This window comes from Taudactylus pleione, unplaced genomic scaffold, assembly GCF_031769625.1.
Source record: "Taudactylus pleione unplaced genomic scaffold, aTauple2 ptg001732l, whole genome shotgun sequence".
Lineage (NCBI taxonomy): Eukaryota > Metazoa > Chordata > Amphibia > Anura > Myobatrachidae > Taudactylus > Taudactylus pleione.
This window is the reverse complement of record NW_028286129.1, coordinates 253,556-266,477: the sequence shown is the minus strand read 5'-3', so window position 1 is coordinate 266,477 and position 12,922 is coordinate 253,556. Positions and strand designations below refer to the sequence as shown.

General features: G+C 46.3%; 1 long non-coding RNA gene across 1 annotated transcript in view; it reads right to left on the bottom strand.

Annotated features, from left to right (window-relative positions):
* Positions 1-520: 520 nt before the first annotated feature.
* Positions 521-12,922, bottom strand: part of LOC148439513 (uncharacterized) — a 101,454-nt gene continuing 89,052 nt past the window's right edge. Inside the window, exon 4 of the long non-coding RNA XR_015876206.1 lies at positions 521-602. This is a non-coding gene — a long non-coding RNA (uncharacterized LOC148439513). The remainder of the gene's footprint in view (positions 603-12,922) is intronic.

Here is a 12,922-nt window from a genome sequence, read left to right as displayed (position 1 = left end):
GATGAGGGTATCGCACTTTGCTAAGCAGCGGACAATGATTTATAAATGGCCTCTGCAGCAGAGTAGAAAATCTTAGCCTTAATGCAAGACGGCGTCTGAAAGGGTTGCGTTTGTGCGGCCAGTCGCTCCCCACGCCGTCATGCGGAAATGGCTTTCATGAAATATTAAATGTAAGAACTGCAAAGTTCTGGCAGACGGGAATGAATTGCAGCTTCCTGATGCGGATGAGCAAATCACAGATTACATCCAAATTCTCATTTTAGTTCGGGATATAAAGATGCGGCACCCAGAACGGCTGGGGGGACTTATCCTTAAACCCAAAGCTGCCGGCATCCTATCCTGCTTCATCGGCTGATTGTCCTCCCTCCCGACACGGCAGGTAAAGAGCAGATACCTAACGACACGTGTCGCTTCCACTGTCTCACACACACACAATAGGCATGAAATAAACATGAAGGAGCCTGTGGGAAATATCAGCACGGCAACGCTTGGAGCCAGCTGCAGAAGCGCCTCTGTCTTACCTGGGGCATAGCCTGTGCTGCTGGCCGCATACATGTTGGGATTATAAGTAGGAGCAGCTGTGGGGTATCCCGCGGGGTAACCTAGGGGCGAAAGGCAAAAGACGGTGAGAATACAGCATCATCAATACAAGCAGGGAAAAAGCCGTTAAGGGGTAAAGCAATCCACAGCAAAAATGCTCTTTTAGCGCAATATATAATTGCCGGCAACGTGTAACCGGAATCGGTGATGACGGATAATATTATACGCCACCGAGTCTGCCCGAGCCCTATCTGATGCTCTGTGCACACTAACCAGAGCCCGATCGTTATCTCAAGTGCTTTTCATTACATTCGCTTACTCCCCCAACCTCTGCTGCCTGTGCTGTGACAGGATTTATTACAGGCTCATACATACAGACAGATGTGTCCTTACAGCTTCCCGCTTCGGTCGCGCTAAACCGCCCCTTTCGGCGCATCAGCTCCCGTGAGACTCTGCTAGCGCCAGGCGTAATTTTTGCGGAAAATACGTCTAAGGGCGCGATTCATTACCGATTGCGACTTGCGATTACGCACGCATTTGGCCGATTTGTGCGCCAACCGGCCACTGCGATCGGGACTACGCAGACCCGTCGCAGGGTGATCGACAAGAAGTGCCGTCTGTGGGTGGTGACGGCGGGGTCAGAGAAAAGCAGGCGTGCCAGGGCGTTTGAACGACGCTGCATGGGCGTGCAGAAATTAGCTACTGCGGTGCCTTATGCAGCTTGAGGATTCATAGCGTGCGATGAGGTTACCTATTACAGACTATTTCATAAGTGTCTTTGGGCTGCTGATGGACTATAATTGGATATATCGTATTTGTGCATGCTTAAAATTTAAGGTGCACCATATTAAGGGGTCTATTTACTAAGCAGCGTTAGGAGACAGAGTGAAAAGTGATAAGGTACCAGCCAATCAGCTCCCAACTGTCATTTTTCAAACACAGCCTGTGAGATGACAGTTGGGAGCTGATTGGCTGGTACCTTATCACTTTTCACTCTGTCTCCTGACGCTGCTTAGTAACTAGACCCCTTAGATTGTTGCATAGGTGTACAACACCCTTCCAAGGCAAGGGGGGGGGGGAGATTTATCAAATCTTGGAGAGATATAAAGTATCAATCAGCTTCTGTCATTTTTCGAGCACAGCCTGCAGCGTGACCGAAGCTGATTGGTGGAACTTTCTCTCTCTCCAAGATTTGATTAATCTTCCCCAAGATTTAGTCAATTAGAATAATTATTCTTCATAGCATTGTGACGTCACTAGGCAGCGTTATAAGGAATATTTTAGGAATAAACGATAAGCACAGGTTACACCCGGATGTTTTAATGATCAGGTTTGGCTCATTTTAAATGTATAGGACTTTACTGTAAATTTCCGGCTTTGCCGTGGGTAAAACTTAGAGAACACCAGAACTGCAAACTCGGCTACTGAAGAATATAATATAGCAGACAATGGGGCAGATGTATGAAGTTTTGGGAAATGATAAAGTGCAGAGTGATAAACGACCAACCAATCAGCTCCCAACTGTCATGTTACAGGCTGTGGCCCTGATTCAGAGGCGGACGCTCTTTCAGAGCGCTGGCTCTGAATCAGGGCGTTTTTTTTTTTTTTTTTTAATTTAGAGCCGGCCTCCTGGCCGCTCGCTAAGCTGTGGGTGACCACCCACAGCTTTTGCGAGTGGCCAGGCGATGGTCGCGACCATCGGGCTTGTGACGAGACCCTCGTGGTAGGGTCTCATTCCCGCAAGCCCCAGTGAGCTTCCTGCTCTAATAAAGCAGGAAGCTCACTGGTGATGTCAATAGGGCCGCCCTCAAACTGCCTCATCGTTTGGCCAGCCACCCCCATGCGCGCTACAAAACTGGGCGAGCTGTCGATCAACATCGACAGCTGCCACGTTTTGTTGCAAGCCCCGGGGACTGAGCGCACTGCCCGGCCATCGACCCGCTTGCGAGCGGGTCTGAATCAGGCCCTGTGCTCGAAAAATTACAGTTGGGAGTTGATTGGTTGGTCATTTATCTCAAACTACTTTATCACTTCCCAGAGCTTCATACATCTGTCCCAATATATACAGTGGCCGTGGTGTCATTTATAGAATCATCTGTGCTCCCCGCCATGATCAGTGTAACCTTCTCACACAAGGACAGCCCCGATACCTCTATTATGAATAAAACGTCAATTCCAAAACTGCGAAGAGTAACAGCGCCACGATGACACAGCGATGCGTATAATGAAACGTTTAGCTGGTGACATTAAATTAAAAGTGAACAGAGAAACGACATCAGCCCTCCTATCGCCAGGTGTATGGGAGACAGATGGCATGACCAGCTCCTGCCAGCGTTACAGGGTACAGGGGAGAGAAAGGTTATTACTCTGCAATGACTAAATAGCAGCCTGGGGCCCATGTGCGGCTCGGGTACGGTTTTCATTATACACAAGCCGCGTTTCTGAGGACTTACAGGTCACTGAATCTAACGGGAAACTGCGAGATCAATATTACTTTGCACAGTATAAAGAGCTCCAAGTCACTTCACTTAATAAAGAGCGCCCAGTGTACAATACCCCATACTGCTAGGACAGTTCTGCTAAGCAAATGCAGACTTGTCCTTTATGTTCTGCTGCTCACTAAAATACATATAAAGATGGATTTATGCCCGTTGTTTCCTATAGAGGCGCGCTTTCGCAATGCTCCAACAATTGGCGTCGGTCAGGAATGAAAGATTCTCTGCGCACGGATTGCGGTGACACAAAGCGGGTTACATTTTCCCTGTGGCTTCCCTCCGTTCCCCCTCCTCATATCAGATACTGTACCCGTACTCACTGACAGGAACACCAGAGCGGACAGGGTGCCGCCTCTGACTAGATCAGCACCTCTCCCGAAATAAACTGCGCTACCGTGAATTCTCGGACAATGGGAATTGGCTCGCTTCAATAGGAAGGCACCCCCAGGAGAGAAGGGGTTGACGACTGTTATGGCCTAAACCAAAAACGCAGCTTTAAGTTGCTAAAGACACTAAACATCGCCAACGACTTAAGCACCCGTGTAGCATCTCCCTTTACAGACCGCCGTATCGTTAGGAGGTCAGCAGTGCGGCACGCAGCAGCAATCCTGGCGATAGGAATCAATAAGAAACAGATAGTATGACGGCGACTATTTATGGCGCAGGAACTGGCGCACATTACTTTTTCTATTGCAGGAACTTATTTTAGGTTTATTGTAAAACTGTGATACTGCCATAGTGACTGGCATCGCTCCCCCATTTTGGGGTCACAATTTGCTGCAGTATTGAGACATCTGCTCTATGTTTATGCAGGTACCGGAATGTCTTTGACCAACAAGCTGACAATTCATGCAACCGTACTTCGCTCCACTCTACTGTCTCCACTTTAACGATTGTGGAAGAGGGGTGAGGTGAGCATGTGGACCGATCTCAAGCTGCAATCACCCCCAGCTCCCCGTGATTTTCGTCCAGGGCTGTAAGAGGAACTGAGGGGGTGGCGGCATGTGGGCTGGGTCCCCTTAGTACAACGTTCTCAGTCGGAGGTACTACAGTAGGTTTGCTGTAGGGCCGTAGGAAAACACTGGTCTCTATTTCCAGACTTTACACTTATTAGTCCAATGTTTGTCAGCAGTTCCGCTCACTTTTTGGAAGCAGCCGCTATAGGATATAGGACCTCATTCAGAGCCGCTCGCATCCAGCGTATGCAAATTTTTCAAAGTGATGCCATGGGAAGCGATCGCTCGCCAAGGCGTAAGTACACCCACTTTGGCTGTGCGAGCGATCGCTCTGTGTATTCCGACACCCATTAGCCTATGTAGAGACGCCCACTAGCGCACGTCATCTCCAGGAAGTGTATTAAAACATCGGTACATCGAGCACCATCGGTAGCGATCGCAGTGCTTGTGGTTGCCTTACCCTGCCGCAAGCACTGCGAGGACTTCAGTGTAAAAAACAAGCATGTGACGTGTACTATGACGCTGCCTGTTAATTATGCACGCCTTAAGCACGGCGTTGAAACACTCAGGCACGCCTTCGTTCGCACCTCCACTCCCCCGTTATTAGTGCCCTGCCCCTGTTACCACCCACAAACGGCCTCTCCTGTCACTCATTTCACTGGGCTGTCTTTGCTGGGCGAGCGAGCGGGCTGCGATTGCACAGAGTAGTTCGCGCACGCGCACAACGAAGCACGTTCGCAAACCATCGGGCCGCTTGCGAGCGCCTCTGAATGAGGTCCATAGTTCCACAAATGATACATTTATTGTGTCATTGTTGGATAAATACACCTGTATAATAAAGGAACTTCTAACAACCTCAAAATGCGCACTGATGGGGGTAATCTTCCAGGCAGGTTTCCCACCCAGCTAACGAAAACAGATTTTTTAATTTCTTGGAATGGGATGGTTAACGATTGGCCGGTTTGGTCAAAACCAATCGAATCAACTGACCCGATCCGCGGGCATGCCCAGAATAACTGCTGTGCAGGGCTCTTATAGAGGAACAGCGGCAATTCCAGTGGCTACCTGGCTCATAGCTGCACCGCGAGAATTCCGACCCTTAGCGGTCTTCTCCTGGACAGTAGAAGAAAAGGGCGGCTAGCTATAGCGGAACCTGGGCACCACTTGCCAGCTACTGTGCGACTACGAAACAAAATCATTTTTTATTTGCTAAAATAAATATTTAATTCCACCGTATAAAAATATTCGAGGTTTTGCTTCCAACAATAACGTATTAGCTGCTGTAACAGGATAGCACGGCCCACCATTAATTTAACACCTCGCGGTTAATTATTCAGCCGGCAGTAGGACTGAAAAGGACTATGAAGAAACTTTTGTCTGCCTCATCTCGCTGTTGGAAACTGGCGCTGTGCGCCTCATTATACAGAGAAATGACGCAGCATCAGCGTATAAACCCCAACTCGCTGAGGTATATCGTCAGGACATAGCAGATGAGGAACTATATTTTCACAATTATTTTCTTCCACCTTCCTGGTTTGCAAGAGTCTCCAGATAAAGAGCTTTCTGATAATAGACCCCATATATCTGTCACTTCAATCACTTGCAGAGGAAGATGAGCAGAACTGTCCTACATTTGCTCTGATGCCAGAAACCTATTAAAGAGTTGCTCACTGAATGCTGCCACATTTCTGAAAAACATCCATCTCCTATCCCAAGTTAGAGAATGTCCTGTTTACACGGTCACCGAAGTGTAATCACAGAAATGATGCGATTTAAATGCTTTTGCAGGAAAATGGACTAAGTAATGACAGTAATAATGTTCTGGCGCACACATAGAACGCACGGTATTGCCCACTTTCACAAAGATAATCCTGGGACTTGTAGTTCCACAATTGTTGGAAAGTCACGGGTTGCCTCCATCGGCTGCAGGCCAACAATAAGAAGCGTTCTGCTTTCTATCCATACAGAGGTCTCCTCACACGCTACTGCCGCAGTCGCCCAAACAGACCTTCTCAGAGCGCCAGGTCCTGCTCGACGTGGCTTGTGCCGAGCATCTTCTTCAAGTCTTTTTTTGCTCGAACACGTGTCTTAGTTGCAACATGGTGTGACAAAACCACTCAACGAGACTGTGATGATTAGTTTAACGTGTGACACTTGTACACCTGGGCGGGAATGAGTCTGAATCTCTATACGAGGTGCTACTATGCAGCGGCCGCGGTTTTTTTGTTGTGCTTCATGTGAGCAGCTGCGATCTTTGCTGAATCAGGCCCTCTTGGTGTATAAGGACGCATCTGTATTGAGGCTTGGTGTATAAGGACGCATCTGTATTGAGGCTTGGTGTATAAGGACGCATCTGTATTGAGGCTTGGTGTATAAGGACGCATCTGTATTGAGGCTTGGTGTATAAGGACGCATCTGTATTGAGGCTTGGTGTAAAAGGACGCATCTGTATTGAGGCTTGGTGTAAAAGGACGCATCTGTATTGAGGCTTGGTGTATAAGGACACATCTGTATTGAGGCTTGGTGTATAAGGACGTATTGAGGCTTGGTGTATAAGGACGCATCTGTATTGAGGCTTGGTGTAGAAGGACGCATCTGTATTGAGGCTTGGTGTAGAAGGACGCATCTGTATTGAGGCTTGGTGTAGAAGGACACATCTGTATTGAGGCTTGGTGTATAAGGACGTATTGAGGCTTGGTGTATAAGGACGCATCTGTATTGAGGCTTGGTGTATAAGGACGCATCTGTATTGAGGCTTGGTGTATAAGGACACATCTGTATTGAGGCTTGGTGTATAAGGACGTATTGAGGCTTGGTGTATAAGGACGCATCTGTATTGAGGCTTGGTGTATAAGGACACATCTGTATTGAGGCTTGGTGTATAAGGACGCATCTGTATTGAGGCTTGGTGTATAAGGACACATCTATATTGAGGCTTGGTGTATAAGGACGTATTGAGGCTTGGTGTATAAGGCTTGGTGTATAAGGACACATCTGTATTGAGGCTTGGTGTATAAGGACGTATTGAGGCTTGGTGTATAAGGACGCATCTGTATTGAGGCTTGGTGTATAAGGACACATCTGTATTGAGGCTTGGTGTATAAGGACACATCTGTATTGAGGCTTGGTGTATAAGGACGCATCTGTATTGAGGCTTGGTGTATAAGGACACATCTGTATTGAGGCTTGGTGTATAACGACGCATCTGTATTGAGGCTTGGTGTATAAGGACACATCTGTATTGAGGCTTGGTGTATAAGGACGTATTGAGGCTTGGTGTATAAGGACACATCTGTATTGAGGCTTGGTGTATAAGGACGTATTGAGGCTTGGTGTATAAGGACGTATTGAGGCTTGGTGTATAAGGACGCATCTGTATTGAGGCTTGGTGTAGAAGGACGCATCTGTATTGAGGCTTGGTGTATAAGGACACATCTGTATTGAGGCTTGGTGTATAAGGACGCATCTGTATTGAGGCTTGGTGTATAAGGACGTATTGAGGCTTGGTGTATAAGGACACATCTGTATTGAGGCTTGGTGTATAAGGACGTATTGAGGCTTGGTGTATAAGGACGCATCTGTATTGAGGCTTGGTGTATAAGGACGCATCTGTATTGAGGCATGGTGTATAAGAACACATCTGTATTGAGGCTTGGTGTATAAGGACGTATTGAGGCTTGGTGTATAAGGACGCATCTGTATTGAGGCTTGGTGTATAAGGACGCATCTGTATTGAGGCTTGGTGTATAAGGACGCATCTGTATTGAGGCTTGGTGTATAAGGACGCATCTGTATTGAGGCTTGGTGTATAAGGACGCATCTGTATTGAGGCTTGGTGTATAAGGACGCATCTGTATTGAGGCTTGGTGTATAAGGACGCATCTGTATTGAGGCTTGGTGTATAAGGACGCATCTGTATTGAGGCTTGGTGTATAAGGACGCATCTGTATTGAGGCTTGGTGTATAAGGACGCATCTGTATTGAGGCTTGGTGTATAAGGACGCATCTGTATTGAGGCTTGGTGTATAAGGACGCATCTGTATTGAGGCTTGGTGTATAAGGACGTATTGAGGCGTGGTGTATAAGGACGTATTGAGGCTTGGTGTATAAGGACGCATCTGTATTGAGGCTTGGTGTATAAGGACGCATCTGTATTGAGGCTTGGTGTATAAGGACGCATCTGTATTGAGGCTTGGAGTATAAGGACGCATCTGTATTGAGGCTTGGTGTATAAGGACGTATTGAGGCTTGGTGTATAAGGACGCATCTGTATTGAGGCTTGGTGTATAAGGACGCATCTGTATTGAGGCTTGGTGTATAAGGATGCATCTGTATTGAGGCTTGGTGTATAAGGACGTATTGAGGCGTGGTGTATAAGGACGTATTGAGGCTTGGTGTATAAGGACGCATCTGTATTGAGGCTTGGTGTATAAGGACGCATCTGTATTGAGGCTTGGTGTATAAGGACGCATCTGTATTGAGGCTTGGAGTATAAGGACGCATCTGTATTGAGGCTTGGTGTATAAGGACGTATTGAGGCTTGGTGTATAAGGACACATCTGTATTGAGGCTTGGTGTATAAGGACGCATCTGTATTGAGGCTTGGTGTATAAGGACGCATCTATATTGAGGCTTGGTGTATAAGGACGCATCTGTATTGAGGCTTGGTGTATAAGGACGCATCTGTATTGAGGCTTGGTGTATAAGGACGTATTGAGGCTTGTTGTATAAGGACGCATCTGTATTGAGGCTTGGTGTATAAGGACGCATCTGTATTGAGGCTTGGTGTATAAGGTGTATTGAGGCTTGGTGTATAAGGACGCATCTGTATTGAGGCTTGGTGTATAAGGACGCATCTGTATTGAGGCTTGGTGTATAAGGACGCATCTGTATTGAGGCTTGGTGTATAAGGACGCATCTGTATTGAGGCTTGGTGTATAAGGACGCATCTGTATTGAGGCTTGGTGTATAAGGACGCATCTGTATTGAGGCTTGGTGTATAAGGACGCATCTGTATTGAGGCTTGGTGTATAAGGACGCATCTGTATTGAGGCTTGGTGTATAAGGACGCATCTGTATTGAGGCTTGGTGTATAAGGACGCATCTGTATTGAGGCTTGGTGTATAAGGACGCATCTGTATTGAGGCTTGGTGTATAAGGACGCATCTGTATTGAGGCTTGGTGTATAAGGACGCATCTGTATTGAGGCTTGGTGTATAAGGACGTATTGAGGCTTGGTGTATAAGGACGTATTGAGGCTTGGTGTATAAGGACGTATTGAGGCTTGGTGTATAAGGACGTATTGAGGCTTGGTGTATAAGGACGTATTGAGGCTTGGTGTATAAGGACGCATCTGTATTGAGGCTTGGTGAATAATGACGTATTGAGGCTTGGTGTATAAGGACGTATTGAGGCTTGGTGTATAAGGACGTATTGAGGCTTGGTGTATAAGGACGCATCTGTATTGAGGCTTGGTGTATAAGGACGCATCTGTATTGAGGCTTGGTGTATAAGGACGCATCTGTATTGAGGCTTGGTGTATAAGGACACATCTGTATTGAGGCTTGGTGTATAATGACGTATTGAGTCTTGGTGTATAAGGATGTATTGAGGCTTGGTGTATAAGGACGTATTGAGGCTTGGTGTATAAGGACACATCTGTATTGAGGCTTGGTGTATAAGGACATATTGAGGCTTGGTGTATAAGGACGCATCTGTATTGAGGCTTGGTGTATAAGGACGCATCTGTATTGAGGCTTGGTGTATAAGGACGCATCTGTATTGAGGCTTGGTGTATAAGGACGCATCTGTATTGAGGCTTGGTGTATAAGGACGCATCTGTATTGAGGCTTGGTGTATAAGGACGCATCTGTATTGAGGCTTGGTGTATAAGGACGCATCTGTATTGAGGCTTGGTGTATAAGGACGCATCTGTATTGAGGCTTGGTGTATAAGGACGCATCTGTATTGAGGCTTGGTGTATAAGGACGCATCTGTATTGAGGCTTGATGTATAAGGACGCATCTGTATTGAGGCTTGGTGTATAAGGACGCATCTGTATTGAGGCTTGGTGTATAAGGACGCATCTGTATTGAGGCTTGGTGTATAAGGACGCATCTGTATTGAGGCTTGGTGTATAAGGACGCATCTGTATTGAGGCTTGGTGTATAAGGACGCATCTGTATTGAGGCTTGGTGTATAAGGACGTATTGAGGCTTGGTGTATAAGGACGTATTGAGGCTTGGTGTATAAGGACGTATTGAGGCTTGGTGTATAAGGACGTATTGAGGCTTGGTGTATAAGGACGTATTGAGGCTTGGTGTATAAGGACGCATCTGTATTGAGGCTTGGTGAATAATGACGTATTGAGGCTTGGTGTATAAGGACGTATTGAGGCTTGGTGTATAAGGACGTATTGAGGCTTGGTGTATAAGGACGCATCTGTATTGAGGCTTGGTGTATAAGGACGCATCTGTATTGAGGCTTGGTGTATAAGGACGCATCTGTATTGAGGCTTGGTGTATAAGGACACATCTGTATTGAGGCTTGGTGTATAATGACGTATTGAGTCTTGGTGTATAAGGATGTATTGAGGCTTGGTGTATAAGGACGTATTGAGGCTTGGTGTATAAGGACACATCTGTATTGAGGCTTGGTGTATAAGGACATATTGAGGCTTGGTGTATAAGGACGCATCTGTATTGAGGCTTGGTGTATAAGGACGCATCTGTATTGAGGCTTGGTGTATAAGGACGCATCTGTATTGAGGCTTGGTGTATAAGGACGCATCTGTATTGAGGCTTGGTGTATAAGGACGCATCTGTATTGAGGCTTGGTGTATAAGGACGCATCTGTATTGAGGCTTGGTGTATAAGGACGCATCTGTATTGAGGCTTGGTGTATAAGGACGCATCTGTATTGAGGCTTGGTGTATAAGGACGCATCTGTATTGAGGCTTGGTGTATAAGGACGCATCTGTATTGAGGCTTGATGTATAAGGACGCATCTGTATTGAGGCTTGGTGTATAAGGACGTATTGAGGCTTGGTGTATAAGGACGTATCTGTATTGAGGCTTGGTGTATAAGGACGTATCTGTATTGAGGCTTGGTGTATAAGGACGTATTGAGGCTTGGTGTATAAGGACGTATCTGTATTGAGGCTTGGTGTATAAGGACGTATCTGTATTGAGGCTTGGTGTATAAGGACGCATCTGTATTGAGGCTTGGTGTATAAGGACGTATTGAGGCTTGGTGTATAAGGACGTATTGAGGCTTGGTGTATAAGGACGTATTGAGGCTTGATGTAGAAGGACGTATTGAGGCTTGGTGTAGAAGGACGTATTGAGGCTTGGTGTAGAAGGACGTATTGAGGCTTGGTGTAGAAGGACGTATCTGTATTGAGGCTTGGTGTATAAGGCTTGGTGTATAAGGACGTATTGAGGCTTGGTGTAAAAGGACGTATCTGTATTGAGGCTTGGTGTATAAGGACGCATCTGTATTGAGGCTTGGTGTATAAGGACGCATCTGTATTGAGGCTTGGTGTAGAAGGACGTATCTGTATTGAGGCTTGGTGTAGAAGGACGTATCTGTATTGAGGCTTGGTGTATAAGGCTTGGTGTATAAGGACGTATTGAGGCTTGGTGTAGAAGGCTTGGTGTATTAGGACGTATTGAGGCTTGGTGTATAAGGACGTATTGAGGCTTGGTGTATAAGGACGTATTGAGGCTTGGTGTATGAAACTTGGTGTATAAGGACGTATCTGTATTGAGGCTTGGTGTATAAGGACGTATCTGTATTGAGGCTTGGTGTATAAGGACGCATCTGTATTGAGGCTTGGTGTATAAGGACGTATCTGTATTGAGGCTTGGTGTATAAGGACGCATCTGTATTGAGGCTTGGTGTATAAGGACGCATTGAGGCTTGGTGTAGAAGGCTTGGTGTATAAGGACGTATTGAGGCTTGGTGTATAAGGACGTATTGAGGCTTGGTGTATAAGGCTTGGTGTATAAGGACGTATCTGTATTGAGGCTTGGTGTATAAGGACGTATCTGTATTGAGGCTTGGTGTATAAGGACGCATCTGTATTGAGGCTTGGTGTATAAGGACGTATCTGTATTGAGGCTTGGTGTATAAGGACGCATCTGTATTGAGGCTTGGTGTATAAGGACGCATCTGTATTGAGGCTTGGTGTATAAGGACGCATCTGTATTGAGGCTTGGTGTATAAGGACGTATTGAGGCTTGTTGTATAAGGACGTATTGAGGCTTGGTGTATAAGGCTTGGTGTATAAGGATGCTTCTGTATTGAGGCTTGGTGTATAAGGACGTATCTGTATTGAGGTTTGGTGTATAAGGACGCATCTGTATTGAGGCTTGGTGTATAAGGACGCATCTGTATTGAGGCTTGGTGTATAAGGACGTATTGAGGCTTGGTGTATAAGGACGTATTGAGGCTTGGTGTATAAGGACGTATTGAGGCTTGGTGTATAAGGACGTATTGAGGCTTGGTGTATAAGGACGTATTGAGGCTTGGTGTATAAGGACGTATTGAGGCTTGGTGTATAAGGACGTATTGAGGCTTGGTGTATAAGGACACATCTGTATTGAGGCTTGGTGTATAAGGACGCATCTGTATTGAGGCTTGGTGTATAAGGACGCATCTGTATAATACAGAAACAGCAGAGTAAAGGTTATAGGCGAGAAGACCCATTATCCCTTTAACCACGCAATGACAGAAGGCCGGAGGACCAATTATAAGAGATCAGACATGGCAGGGGAAGTGTAAAGAACATATGCCATTCTCCCCATAGCACGCATGACTCACATGTGCTAATGTTCTCCCGTGTCCGTCCACAGCCATAGCTGCTGATGTAAGCCATTAGTACTCAGCATTCCTCAGCAACACGCCTGGGAGCCGTTTCCATGGAAAAGC